At 41.0% G+C, this 17,068-nt stretch overlaps 1 protein-coding gene across 1 annotated transcript in view; it reads right to left on the bottom strand.

Annotated features, from left to right (window-relative positions):
- The window catches only part of hyal4 (hyaluronidase 4), a 48,590-nt gene extending 32,853 nt beyond the window's left edge, over positions 1–15,737 (bottom strand). Inside the window, exon 1 of the mRNA XM_075470860.1 lies at positions 15,579–15,737. The gene's annotated coding sequence lies outside the window, so the exon portion shown is untranslated. The remainder of the gene's footprint in view (positions 1–15,578) is intronic.
- Between the last annotated feature and the right edge of the window lie 1,331 nt (positions 15,738–17,068).

Here is a 17,068-nt window from a genome sequence, read left to right as displayed (position 1 = left end):
TGGAAGGAGCTGCTCTCATTTCTAGAAATATGGACGAATTTATTTGTCACCCTAAAACATGGCAACCCAGGGTTGAGACCAGGATGCAGAGTTGTAGTCTTACACACTTCTCTGCAGCTTCCCACCTGCTGCTACCTACCCAAACAATTAACACAAAAGGAGCAAATCCTCTTGTGCAAAAAAAAATTTAAAACAAAAACTTTATGTTTTGTTACAATCGGTAAATCTTTTATTTTGAAACAGGAAATACATGTCGAATTTCAGGTGACTCATTTCCTTGCTTATAAACAGGAAGTGAGGAGAAGCATGCTGCAGAGTTGCTGTATTTGTATTTGTATTTGCTGTACACTAACTGTTGCACCTCCAGCCATGACTCCGTCAAGCTTATTAAGTTTGCGGATGACACCACCCTCATCGGACTAATCTCGGGCGGCGATGAGACTGCCTACAGGAGGGAGGTGGACCGGCTGGTGACCTGGTGCAGCAGCAACAACCTGGAGCTCAACGCCCAGAAGACAGTGGAGATGGTCGTTGACTTCAGGAAATCCACAGCCCCTCTACCCCCCCTCGCCCTCACTGACACCCCGATCACCACTGTGGACTGTCACCAGTTCCTCGGCACCACCATCACCCGGGACCTCAAGTGGGAGCCGACCATCAGCTCCCTCACCAAGAAGGCCCAGCAGAGGACGCACTTCCTGCGACAGCTGAGGAACGCCAAGCTGCCGGCCCAGCTGATGGTGCAGTTCTACACGGCCATCATCGAGTCCATCCTCTGCTCCTCCATCACGGTGTGGTATCCCGGGGCCTCTGCCAGGGACAGACACAGACTGCAGCGAGTTGTGCGCTCCGCTGAGAAGGTGATCGGCTGCAGCCTCCCATCGATCCATGACCTGCACGTCTCCAGGACTATGGGGCGAGCAGGTCGAATCACAGCTGACCCTTCTCACCCTGCCCATGGACTATTTGCTCCACTCCCCTCGGGCAGGAGGCTTCGTTCCATTCGGACCAGAACCTCCCGTCACAAAAACAGTTTTTTCTCCCTTGCAGTCGGACTTATAAATACTTCATAATCACCTCAGTCACTTTACTTTACTTTACCACCATTAAAATTGCACTAACGAAGCTCCACTGTTGTTGCTCTGTATATTGGTTACACACCTTGTACATTTTATATTCATATATTTTTATTCTTTATTTTTTATCATTATATCCTATGTTACATGTTTGCACCTTACGCCGCAGCAAATTCCTAGTTAGTGAACTCTGTTGATTAACAATGGCAATAAAACAAATTGTGATTCTGATTTGTTAGCAGCAAAGCAAGGCTGCTCAATTTCTCCATTGATAAAATAATTTCACAACTCTACAACATAAAAATTCATAAAAAAAAACATGTAGAATATAGAATATACTTTGTTGTCTACAGTAGTAGATCAACCCTCATCTTACTTTGAAGCTCCCAGCTCCCAGAAGTGACGTCGACGCAGCTTTAGCAGCAGAAAAGCTATCAGGCTTGTGTTGATAATAATAAACTCCTTGACTATTTTCAAACTTCCAAATGCATCGTTTTGTGAGTACAGACCATATTTGTACTACTGTAGAAGTTTGGTGTCATGGCATGTGATTTTAGTGTGGTAATTTTGGAGAAACTGCCAGGATCCATTAACCCTTGTACGAAGCTATTCGGGATAACTCAGTAACTCGGCTGATGTTCAGCCAATATCGAAAAAACTGCGGGTGGGCTACTTGGCTGGTTCAAATGACCCCAGGTTGAATCTACTCCGGAGTATCGCTTTAATTGTGTGCTCGATTCGGGCAAATTAGATGTGTTTACCTTATCTATACCCCCCCTTCCTGAAATGGTACAATGGTTCCTGAATGGTAGCCTACAGTCTTCAAAGTAACCGCATCGGAGGCGGTGGAGCATCCTCCTACCTGACGTTTTCCGAGTTATGCCCGTTAACAGTGAAGAAGATTTAGAATGTCAAGTAAAAGACCACATGATTCTGGCGCTGACAAAAGAAAGAAAAGAAAACGGAGAGATGACGCTCGTGCATCCCTTGCTGGTAAGTTATTGTTTTTGGTGTAATTGTTTTGCTAACCTAACGTTCAGTGATATTGCTGCCAGCTAACGTCAGCAACCAAGGCTTGGTTAGCGATTGGATTTGACGAAAAGTTTGGAGTTATGAACAAAATCTACGAATGCTGGCGACCGTGTGTAGAGTTTGTGTAAAGTACAGCACTGTCACACGTAGAGTGGCGTAGCAGGTCGCCAACAGGTGTGACGGGAATGATTGATATCTACCCATCATTCCCCTAAAAAGCGAGAAAAGTTAACAAGACAAACGCCGTAATGGCATCATAAAGAAGTAAAATTAGAAATTAGAAAAATGGAGGAAGAAAAATGGCCCGAGGACAAAGGTAAGGCATGTGTTGGGTGATGTGGGCTGGATAGCTGGAGGTGGGACGTTTTTTGTGTTTATTTGTCCTGCGAGCTAGTCTCGGATAAATGTTATGTAGCTGGCTGGGATTTGTTCGTTATAAACTCGGCTTCAGTGTTTGCCTCATGAAGTTTGCTTATTTAAGATGAGTATGTCACACGTGAATGAACAGTCAATCCTACCACGGGAATGACTGACTGACTCCAGACCCGTTTATTCAGATTCTAGCAGGGAGGGAGGCATGTTGTTGTCCTGCTCTGTCATTGCTCAGTGGAAGTTGTCTCTCAGGTATTTGACACGATTTTGGCATTACTTAGGATTCATTTACTAAGTTTGGTGTGTTATTTATAGGCATCTAATTAGAAGTGTTCTACTGTTAGTTTTTTAAGTGATATACAAATATTAGGCATCCTGTTGATTATTTTAGAATATTGTGGCAGTGAATCATTTTTCTTAGTTTTATTACTTTAACTAGTACAATGTGTAGATAAATGCAGAAACTTCTTAAAAGTGACAACTTCAAAAACTCTTTTGTTCCTCTGGCCATCAGGATGTACAACAGCTTTAAGTGATGGTGCTTCTGTATTTCACTGGTCACTTTATATTTCACTTTGGTCTTATTTCACTGGTCACTTTAGATTTTTAAACTTTTTTTAAATAGTTTTTTTAATTCTTAGATTGTTTTTAAAGTGTTTATAATTGTATAAACATTTTTTATTGCTTTATGTCTTGCTACTGGATGCTTGAATTTCCTTCGGGATCAATAAAGTATCTATCTACTTTGTAATTGGGTACAATCTTTAAAGGGACGCTGTACATTACAGTTTAATATTTAAAAAAAACTCAAAATCTTTTAGTTATTGTTTTCTTTGTATTATATATTCTTATTAGTTTAACTTGCCTGAGTGGTTCAACTTAAGATGTTTAATTTAAACTCTAGCCTGTTTTGCTTATAAAGTGTAATAGATCTTAGTGTTCCATCTAAATGGATAGGAATCTCTTCATTGTAGTTTGACAAACTAGGGGCCCCCAAACGGTATCTTGCTTAGAGCCCCCCACAAAGCTAGAAACGGCCCTGGGTGTGTGTGTGTAAGTATAAAGAGGAAGCAATTTTATTTGTATTCATTATGTCTTTGTGTGTTTTAGTTTTACTCTTTCTTACGTCATTAAACCTGTGGACAAGGGACAACTGTCTCCAGACTCGTGATGTTAGGAAGGAGTTTGTCTAACTGCCAAGGTGTATCACACTACATATACTGAGGGCAGCATACTTTAACTGAACAAAAACATCAAAATATTAAATGTTGTTTGCTGAATATCAGATCTCTCCTTTCGAAGTCTCTGTTAATGAATGAGTTGATTTGTGATCATCATATTGATATATTTTGTCTTTCTGAAACCTGGCTGCAGCAGGAGGATCATGTTAGCATTAATGAATCAACTCCCTCTGACTGTTTAAATGTTCACGTTCCTCGAACCACAGGCAGAGGAGGAGGAGTGGCAGCTATCTTCAGATCAGGGTTACTAATCAGTCCCAGACCCAAGATTAGTTTGAGCTCTTTTGAATCTCTGACTCTCAGTTTTTCCCACGCAAAGTTGAAATCACAGAAACCTTTTGTGTTTGTTGTTGTGTGTCGTCCATCTGGCCCTTATTCTGAGTTTCTGTCTGAATTCTCAGTTTTTATCCCAGTTTGTGCTGAGTACAGATAAAGTCATTGTAGTGGGTGACTTTAATATTCATGTAGATGTTGAAAATGACAGCCTGAATATGAACTTTAATTCTATATTGGACTCGATTGGATTTTCTCAGAGTGTTCACAGACCTACTCACTGCCTTAATCACACCCTTGATCTTGTTCTGACTTATGGCATTGAGAGTGAACAGTTAACAGTGTTCCCTCATAACCCTGTCGTATCTGACCATTTTTTGATAACCTTTGAGTTTACATTACTTGACTATACAGTTTCTGAAAAGAAATTTACATATAGAAGGTGTCTATCAGAGGATGCTGTAACCAGATTTAAAGAATTAATTCCATCATCCTTTTCTTCACTGCCATGTGCAGATATGATAGACGACGACTACCTAAATTTTACTCCAGCAACACTTGACTCTCTTGTTGACAGCTCTATACACTCAAAAAACTGATTCAAGCCCTTCTTTGATGTGACACATTTAATTGTTGTTTGATTTACTCAAAATAAATCTATTATAAACTTATACATTTACATTTAATTGAAATGACATAATAATTTCACCTTGACATTCACGAACTCAAAACAAATGAGTTTCATTTGAATTGGGACCGCCCATTGCGCATGTGCGAGGCAACACGCTCCCACCGTCTTTCTCCCGGCCTTCTTCGCTTCCTTCTTCTCGGAGTCGGACATCTTCCGTTGACACTGCTGCGAGATAGCTGTTTTCCACTATTTTCCACTCAATGGTGAGTACTTTATTTTGTTGTATTTATAAAGCTTGCTGTTAACGGACCGTGAAGCCGGCCGAGTTTTACCGTCAGTGACATGAAGTCGCTAGCTAAGATACAGGAGGGAAAATACAGTTGAGTAGGCTAAGTGTCTGTGGTTACTCTGACAAGTGTTATACTCATAGGCTGTATATAAAAGAGGTTATAACCACATCTTTTCTGGGAAAAATGTAGCCTACATGAACATGACCTCTCGAAATACACCTGTTTTGGCAGAGCCCCTCCCCCCTCCCCCACTCACAGACACTATCGCACACTTGCGGATTCAGTCACGAGGCCATTCTCACACAAGACGCCTCGAAGTTGTGGAGCAGAGGCCTATGATAAGAGACTTCAAAAACAGATGGCCTGCTCTGTTTGAGCCAAATGAAGTAAGTAAATGTTTGTGTGCTGTCAATTTCTATTATTGTTCATGGTGGTTAATTTCTGCAGTTCGTGTTTTGCAATAATTCTGCATCCCTTTAAGGCAGTATTGATGAAAAACAAAAGTAAAATGTATGTACATTGTTGCAAATTTTTCAGGTGAATACAGAGTTCTTACGCATCACCACCAAGCCACTGCAATCAAAGTTCCTGTCACAGTTTCTGACCACTTTTCGGACAAGCTAATGGAGATCTTCGCATGCAAAGGAGGAGTTAAGGGGAAAAAGATCATCCTGGCAATGAAAGACTTGGTTAGTAAATGCTTCAAATAAACTTTCACTGTCAGGTGGTAGTTTAGTTTTTTTTTCATCTGTAGCTGTTCATCTAAAGAAGTACTTAACAACTGAAAAGATGGTGTTTTGATAATTCTAGGAAATTGATGCTACATGATCAGAGAAAAGGGGCCGTGGCTTTTGCCCAAACAAAAACTGTAACTACAGGAATGCACTGCAGTGCATCATACACAAAAATCACCTCTTGCAAGTTGAGTGGTGCTTGGTTTACACAAAAATGTGGAAATACAACAGTCCTAGAACCAACACAAAATGGCATGTTGTCTGTCCTTGTACATGCACCCTACCATGTAATGATAACAACAATCTGGTTTAAATTTGGCAAAGTATTCTTTTAATCTCAGTAAGAGGGAGGCCTGATGGGAGGACATCAGTGTTTTAGACTTTGGACCTTTATTGTCCCTCTAGGAAATTCTTTTTCACATGACCATTTCGTTTCACCAGACACATACAAACGCACACAAATTAAAACAGGTTGCCACACATTTTTACACTCTGGCCAGGTTTGAAAGCATTCCATACTCAAACTTACCTACTACAGATATAATTTTAAGATAAGATGATGAGTCTTTGTCTCTCATGGGAGAAATAAATTTTGGACAGACAAGAGAGAGTCCAATTCCTGCACCACAATCACAACCAGATGTCTTTGTCACCCATGTTTTAGTGCGATGACATCAACATAAAGAGGGAGTGCATCCTAAGAAGCCTTGTGGTCTACATCAATGAAGACCCGGATGTGTTCTTTAAAGAGTATTTGGTAAGTTAATACATTTCTTTCTCATGTAGTATAATTATTACAAATACGTATCACTAATGTAATCATGCAACATAAAGAATATTGTAACTCACCTTTTTTCTACATTTCTTGCATTTATTTCACTGTATAGACGGTGAATTATACAAAGATACTCAGATTCTGGAGGTGAAAATGCCTCCACCTCTGGGGAGCAGTCTGTAAAATAGGTGACCTGAGAGTCTCTGTCGCCATCCGTTTCTCTTTTATCTGTCGTTGACTAACTTTTTAAAGGGGAACTGCGGTATTTTCAACATTAAGCCTCTTTTCTGAGTCGTCTGCAATGTTTTAGAACCCGCCTCACCGCTTTTTTGATGTTTACTGCTGTCTCCGGTAGTTGCCTAATTTTGATTCATCTCAACCTGCTTCAGAATGGCAAGCATGGTGCATGTCTTAAAAGGTCCGTAAAAGCACCATAAACGTCCGTTTTCAAAATCATCAACTCACCGGAGTGGTTACTGGTGTGCACTGGTAATCCATATCAAATTTCGTTGCAAAAAGTTGCTTTTGTCGTGTTTGATTATATACCTACATCCAATCTCCCTTTTATGTCTAAAGTTCTTGAAAAAATAGTTGCAGCTCAGCTTTGTGATCATTTACACAGAAATAATCTGTTTGAAGAGTTTCAGTCAGGATTCAGAGTGCATCATAGCACAGAAACGGCACTGGTGAAAGTTACCAATGATCTCCTCTTAGCCTCTGATAGCGGACTTGTGTCTGTGCTTGTCCTGTTGGATCTCAGTGCTGCATTTGATACGGTCAATCACAGTATCTTATTAAAGAGACTTGAACATGTTATTGGGATTAAAGGAACTGCATTAGGCTGGTTTAAGTCATATTTATCTGATAGATTTCCGTTTGTTCTTGTAAATGAAGAATCTTCCTCACACACCAGAGTAAGTCATGGAGTTCCTCAGGGTTCTGTGCTTGGACCGATTCTTTTCACTTTAGGCTATACATGCTTCCATTAGGTAACATTATTAGACAGCATGGCATAAATGCTGATGATACTCAGTTGTACTTATCTATAAAACCAGATGAACCCAATAAGTTGGTCAGACTAGAAGCAAGTCTTAAAGACATAAAGACCTGGATGACTCAGAACTGTCTGCTTCTACATTCAGACAAAACTGAAGTCGTTATCTTTGGACCCGAGCGCTCTAGGGATAAAATTGTCTAGCTATATAGACTCTAGATGGTATTTCATTGGCTTCTAGTTCTACAGTGAGGAACCTTGGAGTTATTTTTGACCAGAATTGATAATTTTACTCGCATATAAAACAGGTTTCTATGACTGCCTTCTTCCATCTTCGTAATATTGTTAAAATCAGGAACATGTTGTCTCAGAGTGATGCAGAAAAACTAGTCCATGCATCCAAAATGCCTTGCCTTGCCTTGCCTTTGTCACACCCATGGACTTATGTTTTTAGTTTCATGTTTTATGTCACAGTTTTTGAGTTTCAGTCCATGTTTAGTTTTTAGGTTAGCCATGTTTTAGTTTCCCTGCACTCTGTTCATTAGGTTCACTCACTTCACCTGTGTCATTCCCCTCCAGCTGCACCCAGTCACCAATCACTCACTCCCTATTTAGTTTCCTGACTCCCCCTTAAGTTTGTTGGTTCTTTGCTTGTCTTCCCTGCCGACCATGTTTTGTCACCTGCCCGTCATGCCATGCCTGTTCTAAACTAAAGTTAAGTATTTATTAGTGATGGCAAAACGAGGCTTTTTGAAGCATTGAATCATTTTGAACCATTGTGTCATAAAGTGGTTCACTACTCGAAGCTTCATTCAATTCCCTTGGGTGACATCTACTGGCGTAGCGATTGTTGCACCATAAGAAGCCCTGCGAATGTGATGCATATAATTACACGATAATAACACGTGTGTTGTACATATGGGTTTGTAGTACCTCATTAAAGATTGATTAATTTACCCATGAAATAATAATTTGCCCTCTCTGGGTCGGGAATGAGATCTTTCCCCAAGTGGAGGAGTTCAAGTATCTCGGGGTCTTGTTCACGAGTGAGGGACGAATGCAGCGGGAGGTTGACAGGCGGATCGGTGCGCCATCACCTGAGCCAGAAGGCGAAGCTCTCGATTTACCGGTCAATCTACGTTCCTACCCTCACCTGTGGTCACGAGCTGTGGGTAGTGACCGAAAGAACGAGATCGCCAATACAAGCGGCCGAAATGAGTTTCCTCCGCAGGGTGTCTGGGCTCTCCCTTAAGGCTGAGTTATACCTCTTTTAACTGCCCTTGCGCTTGCGTCTTGCGCTTGTGTTAATGGCTCGAGACGTTTATGCTTCATTTTGCTTTTCCGGCGGTTGCGTGTGCTGCGTGGCGATTCACCGCCAGGACAGTAGGTGGATAGGGTGAGAAGCTCGGTCATCCGGAAGGGGCTCGGAGTAGAACCGCTGCTCCTCCGCATCGAGAGGAGTCAGATGAGGTGGCTCGATTATCTGGTTAGGATGCCTCCTGGACGCCTGGTGAGACACGTCCCACTGGGAGGAGACCCCGGGGAAGACCCCGGACACGTTGGATCTCTGGCAGGGGAACGCCTCGGGGTCCCCGCAGAAGAGCTGGAGGAAGTGGGCGGGGACAGGGACGTCTGGGTTTCTCTGCTTAAGCTGCTGCCCCCGCGACCCGATCCCCGGAGAAGCGGAAGATAATGGATGGATGGATGGATGGATGGAATAATAATTTAAAAACAATGTGAAAATTTTTGGTTTGTCATTCATATTTTCTTTGGGAGTGTGCTTAGTGTAATAAAGAAGGTGCTTGTGTTACTTCAGGTGTTTTAATTAAAGAAAAGTAGTTTTTGCACAGTAGAAGGACTCAAACGGTTTCTTTTTTTTTTGAGTCAATTTCTCCAGCTTTGGAAAATACTCTGTCACAGGGAACAGAGGAGGCTGGTGTGACAAGGAACTGTTTGGGTCGAAATATTCCCACACTTTAGAATGCTTCCTCAATGGTTGCTCCATGACAGAATAATCCAAAACTCCGAATATCAAAAAACGAGAGCTGTTCGTAACGTATAATACGTGTAGAACGGGGACATGAACTGGGGCTTCAGCCATCTTGAATACACTGAATCGCGGCAAATGTTCAAAGCTCCGCACATCAACTCGAAGCAGTCAGCTGACTCTTTCTGAATGAAGCAGTGAAGTGGTTCAAACGTCATCAGTGACGTCACATGAAGCAAGCTCCGGCCCACTGCTTCACTATAACTACCCTGTCGAGTTTGAAGCGTGCTTCGGAGCTTCGGTGTTGGAGGTAACATCACTAGTATTCATTTAATCCATGCCATGTTGAGACCTTTGTTTGTTTTTTCACAGTTTGATTTTTGAATCCGGCTAAGCCGTGCTTTGTGTTGAAACTTTGTTTTTTGTTGATAAATCAGCCTTTATTTTTGAAAAGTCCGCATCCGTATCCTTCCCCAAACCCAACCCTGACAGCCTTGCCTTGCCTTGCCTGTTCTTCGTCACCCACCTCAAGTTAAGTAATTATTTATTCCATGCCAACTTAAAGGGATAATCCGGGTAAAATGCACTTTAGATCAATTTATGGGATGTTGGGAGTAAATACGTTGAGTTGACATCAAAATCATGTCATTCGGATGTGTTTTGAGAATTTCGATTTGACCACTTTTAGCCAAAAGTCGTTAGCCTGGAGGTGACGGGGGCATATCATGTCACTGCTACAAAACGGTATTTTTATACCTCTTCTACAGCTCCAAACAACATAACACTTACGTGGTAGTGAGTAGAGGGTCCCTAAAGCCAAACCGAAGTGTCCCGAGGTCTTCATGTGGTCGGATATAGAGTCCAAAATGAATTTAATCAAGCCAGTACCTGCTCTCAATCAGAGCCTCTTCCGTCAACAGGAGGCTATCTCACGCGAGACATCACGTCACATGACATTTAAAATTCCAACCTTTTAGTAAGCTAGGCTTTGCTGTTGCATACAACTTCATTTCACTTTCGAAAGAAATACTGGACTATGTTTGTAAAAAAAACGGCAACGAAATTGTGACTTTCCAGAGCGAGTTACTCCACACTCGGCAATCAACTACGGACTCGCGCGACGTGATGTCTCGCGTGAGATAGCCTCCTGTTGACGGAAGAGGCTCTGATTGAGAGCAGGTACTGGCTTGATTAAATTCATTCTGGACTCTATATCCGACCACATGAAGACCTCGGTACACTTCGGTTTGGCTTTAGGGACACTCTACTCACTACCATGTAAGTGTTATGTTGTTTGGAGCTGTAGAAGAGGTATAAAAATAGCGTTTTGTTGCGGTGACATGATATGCCCCGTCACCTCCAGGCTAACGACTTTTGGCTAAAAACGGTCAAATCGAAATTCTCAAAACACATCCGAATGACATGATTTTGATGTCAACTCAACATATGTTCTCCCAACATCCCGTAAATTGATCTAAAGTGCATTTTACTCCGGATTATCCCTTTAAGTCTTTTGTTTGTTTGTTTTTTCACTGCCAAGTTTTTTGAAACTGGCTCTGCCTTTAGTTTGAACTTTGTTATTTTTGTTTAAATAAACCCAGTTTTCTTTTGAAGTCCGCATCCGTGTCTTACCTTCACCAACCCCACCCTGACAGCCTTCAGTTATCAGGCCCCTCTCTTGTGGAATAAGCTGCCAGTAAATGTCCGGGAAGCAGACACCCTTTCCACTTTTAAGACCAGGCTTAAAACTTTCCTTTTTGATAAAGCTTAAAGTTAGGGATGGCTCAGGTGATCCTGAAACATCCCATAGTTAAGCTGCTATAGGCCTAGACTGCTGGGGGAGCTCATCTGTCACACCTTTCCTCACTTTACTCTCTTTTACCCCTGTTTAATTTCTCAAATGATATTCTGTACATGTGACATTATTGTGGTCATTAACTCGTGTTTCCCTGTTCCAACAGATATCCTTTGAATTGTGTTACAGTGGGGTTTTTTTTCCCCCTCTTTTCTGTTTTCTCAAACCCCAGCTGGTCGAGGCAGATGGCCAGCCTTCCTGAGTCTGGTTCTGCCAGAGGTTTCTTCCTGTTAAAGGGGAACTGCGGTATTTTCAACATTAAGCCTCTTTTATGAGTCGTCTGCAATGTTTTAGAACCCCCCTCGCCGCTTTTTTGATGTTTACTGCTGTCTCCGGTATTTGCCTAATTTTGATTCTTCTCAACCTGCTTCAGAATGGCAAGTATTGTGCATGTCCTAAAAGGTCCGTAAAAGCACCATAAACGTCCGTTTTCAAAATCATCAACTCATCGGAGTGGTTACTGGTGTGCACTGGTAATCCATATCAAATTTCGTTGCGAAAAGTTGCTTTTGTCGTGTTTTATTTGACATTTTTTACTGGATGTTCGTTGATATTACTCCGCCACTGCTAAGAAAATAGTTCAAGCATGAACGAGCTGCCAAATAAAACACAATCAAAATCAGTCAAACTGATATTATATAGAAGTTGTTCAAAACTTGCTCAAAACTTTTTTGGTGAACTAGTTTTATCACCTCATTCTCCTAAAAGGTATTTGGTTAAAATTAAACTTTGAACTGCTCACAATTGATAACCAATTACAATAACACCAGTAATCTAAAGTCCTGAAAACTAAACCTTAAGCTGTAATTTATTTTTTTTTTCATTATTGGAATGTGTTGATTTAGTTAAAGGCGGGGTAGGGGATCTTTTTCTGGAACATTTTTTTACATATTGCTTGAAATACTCTTCACACCCCCATTGCAACCAATTAATTAAAAGTTTTGACACAAATATGAAAAGTTTTAGTGGCCTCTAGAACGTACAATCTAGGAAAAACAGTATCCAATCATACTGAACGGACCGTTAACAATGATTGGATTCTGATGCCGTCTATCAAACTGCAATCTGCTCCTCCCTCCCCCTCCTTCCCCCTGTGCGCGTACCCTGCTCCGTGAACGAAGCTTGGCAGGAAGCTAAACTAGAGCCAGCTTGGCTAGCACCTAGCATTAATAAACGTATAGTTAGCATATACTAAATACTAAATACGGCAACGATCGATGCTTGCTGTCAGAACAGCGCTCGTGCACCTTCGTGCTCGTGCGCGTTCATGTACTCTAGAGGCGTGCCTTCGGGGGGAAAGTGAAGAAAAGGGTTGGGACTTTTTACCTGTGTATTTTCAAAATGCAGCTTCACTGGACTCAAAATCCAGGATCTCCTACCCTACCTCTAAGATGAAATGGATATGAAACTACAGATGAACTTCAATATATTTAAAAGGCTTAAAGGGGAACTCCGGGGCATTTGAAGCGCATTTCCATTGCTAGAGGTTGTCAAATACTGATAGTAGGACACAGACCGGTGCAAATCGGCGCTCCCTGTGCTGCGATTGCGCTGTTTGCGCAGCCTGTCATGCTAACCAAATACGTGGTGGCTAAGGGGCAAGAGCTAAACCTTCCACGTACCATCAAAACCATATGCATAGTTCTCACATTACTGGCATGGGGACGTTACAAAACAACTTTATAAACAGCATGTCACTTACCTCCTGTTGGTAGGCGCGCGCATGTGAAAGCCCAAAAGAGTCAATGGACGATAATCCCATATACAAAACAATTATCTTCTCTAGAAAAACTGCGTTCAAGTATTTAAAACATTACAACAATATTACTGGGCATGTATTGTTGTAATGTTTGAAATACTTGAACGCAGTTTTTCTAGAGAATATAATTGTTTTGTATATGGGATCATCGTCCATCGACTCTTTTGGGCTTTCACATGCGCGAGCCTACAACCAGCCGGTGAGTTACATGCTGTTTATAAAGTTGTTTTGTAACGTCCCCATGCCAGTAATGTGAGAACCATGCATATGGTTTTGATGGTAAGGCTTGTGACTTTATTGTCGGATGGTTTATAAAGTGGTGTGACGTTTCTGCAGTGTGCAAGTTGTTGTTTTACGTGGAAGGTTTAGCTCTTGCCCCTTAGCCACCACGTATTTGGTTAGCATGACAGGCTGCACAAACAGCGCAATCGCAGCACAGGGAGCGCCGATTTGCACCGGTCTGTGTCCTACCGTCAGTATTTGACAACCTCTAGCAATGGAAATGCGCTTCAAATGCCCCGGAGTTCCCCTTTAATCATTTGAGGAGCAAGACTAAGCTGAAGACATCTCATTACAAACTAAGCACACAATTTAATTTCCTTGTGCAGTGGAAATCTGATTTAATTGTTCAGCACAACTACTCTACAATCAGTTTGGAGACAAAACGGTAAATGGACTACACTTTTCTAGTCTAGAAGTTTTTGTACTTCTTCTCTGTACTACATGCAAGATTCACCCATTTACACATAGTCATACCGCAGTTAGTCTATGCAGTTTTCTCCTAAAGAATGCCATGGCAAAGCCAAAGGAGAATTTGTAATGCCTTCAGTAGTCTGCCCCATGGTCTCCTCCCAAAGCCAGATTACTTCCTCAATGCGGCAAAAAGATTGCACACTGGTCACATGCCCAAACCTTTTGAGCTGAGTCTGAGCTCCCTCACGTCCCTGCATCCCAAGTTCTGTCTTAGTGGTGGGCATCAAATAGTCTTGCGAATTGTAGTGAAAACAACATTTGTGAGTAGCATGAATGAACCCAGAGAAAACATCATAAAACCATAACAAAATATTAATCGACCTGATTCATTTTTGATATGCTGTCTTGAACCATGAATATCCTTTGAATGAGGCCTCCTCCATCACTTCTTCACATACTCAGCAGCCTGACTCTGCACCAGGACTTTCCATGAGTCACACACAAAAATAGTTGGACCATGTTAAATAGTGCACAGAGTGAAGTATTTTAACAAATGCTGCTGTTGACTGACTGTGGTTGTGATTCATGTCCCTCACTTGAAAGGCTGAAAAACAAAAGCTGGAGGACCAAGGCCAAAATCTTTCCACTCCGTATAGCCAAAGTCAATCAGAACCTGGTAAGCACCAGTATGAATTCATTCACATAGTGGCACCTACTGGCACATATGTATGGCAAGAACCTGCACTGATACCATCTTTTAGAAATACATGATGATAACAACAAGACATTTGGATACACTTATATATTTTGACATATACTGTATGCAGCTGATGTAAGTTATGCGAAAACTAAATTGACATAAAACAATATTTTGATTGTATGAGACAAGAACTATAACAGCAGAATGACTATAACAAATTATGTACAAAAGAAAAAATGGGTGCTCTTTTCAGACTTTCTGTAGATTGTGGAAGCCATTAAAACAACTTAAACAACCATTGCGCGGCAATGGTTTTATCATGTAAAATGATAAGAAGAAAAAAAAAAAAAAAACTACTTAACCAGTAAGATGCCTATGTCATTATAACTAATGTCTCTTTTGAATTGAGGAATTTTGTCTGTTTTTTCTAAGACACCAAAATTCTACTGAGAGACACCTAAAGGCAGCACCGCCTTCAAATGAGCCCTTCTCTCACCTTTTATCAATTTGCCACAGAGCTTAATGCCTAAACCTAAAATCCTGTTAGCCGATTGACACTTCCAGCTCAAGCATTTGATCTTGAACCCCAGACACTTAAACCCTGTATTTCTCTGTGAAGGGCAACCTCGAAAACAACATGCTCCCTAAAACAAAACAAAATAAATAAGTAGAAATAAAAAAAATAAATGTATTTCTATAGGAGACTGTGATGACCTTCAGTCTAGCTTTCTTTGCTGTAACTCTTTGAAAACCATGGCTTCCCATATTCTTTTCTGACTATTTACTGTGATAAGTCATGTGTAAGAGCATATGCTAAATGACTGACTAAGCTTAAATGAAGTCTTCAGTGTCTCTGTAACAGATTTTGCCTGCTGAAGTAAATCACAATTAGGAGACTTAAAATATGTCTGTGTGTTTGATTCTCAATCACAAACCTTTTCTCCATTTAGTGGGTTTTGTTAAGGGTGAGCCAATATTCCTTGCATGATAGGGCACCCCCTCGTGCTCCCCCTTTCTACATCTCCTATAACATTTAAACCATGCTGTAGCACACAGGGTTGCAGCCTTGCTCAAGCTCAAAACAAACATTTCTGCAAAAAGTCTCCCTTAATCTTTCTTTAAGCAGTCATCTGGTGAAAATGTGGAAACACAGTTCAAAAGCTCACCTGCGCAGATTGGAGTCACTTCTTTGGTGGGTCACAGTAGGGGTCATGGTTGCCTTCCGTGTCATTCGTCCGAGAGGCCTGAATTCATTCTCTCTCTGTCTGAAGCACAGTCTAGCTAACCACACTTATATACAGCCAAGAGACGGGAAGAGAGGGAGGAGAAAGTGTCAGCACCACAACGCAAAGCAGCGATTAGAGAGTAGAGAAGGAAGGGGGGGTAGAAGCAAAGTAAGGAGAGGTAGAGAGAGAGAGAGATTTTATATCCCTGTGAGTTTTTTAAGCTGTTTTGCAGTCTGATCCTCTCTGGAAGAGAAATCTCATCCACTTCAATTAGTCTGGAGCATAGACATAAACATAGGCTACACACACTTGTAGTAATGGTTTCTTGAGCTTCTTTACCAGTAAAATTGTTTCTATCAGAGGGAAGATTAATGAAATTCTTCCCACTTTTGTCACTAATGTATCATCAAGTACAGCAGCTTTAGAAGTAAACTGTTGATCAGTTCTGCATATCAGTTTGGTGGAGCTTCAGCCCATTCTTACATGCACGACTATGTCAGTTCTGTGATGTTGGTGTGTTTCCACAGATAAAATGCCCCCCTTCAGATCCTTCTACATTATTCGTTTTGGATCAAGGTCAGACATTTGATTTACCAATTCCACAATCTTCATTAATGTTGTCATTAACCCAGTCATTGACAGAATGAATCACATGCTTAGTATCATTGTTTTTCTATATGACTCTTTCTTTTGGCAGACAGATGTCTTTGACTTTACTTTTAACTTGCTGGTATAATTCAGAATTCATTGGTCCATTCCAGCTGTCAAGGTTTCATGAACCAGATCCGTCAAAAATGTCCAAACCATGACAGATGGGGGAATCCCTCATGCTAATATGAAGAGATTTACATTGTCTGAATTTAATTTTAAACCAAAAATTCTATTTTGTTCTCATCTGTCTATGAACACACCATGCACTTTATTGTAAAAGACTGAATATGAATGATATTGTACCTCTTGACAATATGTCTTCATAGAGTACCTGTAATGAGAACATGGAAACTCCGAGGACTGTGTTTTTGAAATATTAAAAGTGTATACACTATGACCATGAACTACTTTTTTATTTGGACTTGATATAACTAAATAAATACTCAACTTTGGAGTAGAAGGGTCTTGGCTAGATTGTATTGTAAAGACAAAAACAGTCACCCTGAAATGTACAGGAGATTTAAAATTTCTTACACAGATTGGTACCATATTGCATCAATGTTTTTCTCAGCTCTTGCTGAACATTCATATAGTCCATCACATAGAGTGCATACCAGTCTGCCAGTTTAATAAGCAAAACCACATCAAGTACTCAAGTACCCTGGGGAAACTAGCACAGCAGTAGAGAACAGGAAATCACAAAGGTCTAAAAAAAGAAAACAGTAATTTTTTTCTTTCAAGTTAATACGCAACACTCTTAACCAGTATTTTCATCTGTT

The sequence above is a fragment of the Odontesthes bonariensis genome, chromosome 7, assembly GCF_027942865.1.
Source record: "Odontesthes bonariensis isolate fOdoBon6 chromosome 7, fOdoBon6.hap1, whole genome shotgun sequence".
Classification (NCBI taxonomy): Eukaryota; Metazoa; Chordata; class Actinopteri; order Atheriniformes; family Atherinopsidae; genus Odontesthes; species Odontesthes bonariensis.
The sequence above is the reverse complement of the archived record's forward strand: the minus strand, read 5'-3'. Positions and strand labels throughout refer to the sequence as shown.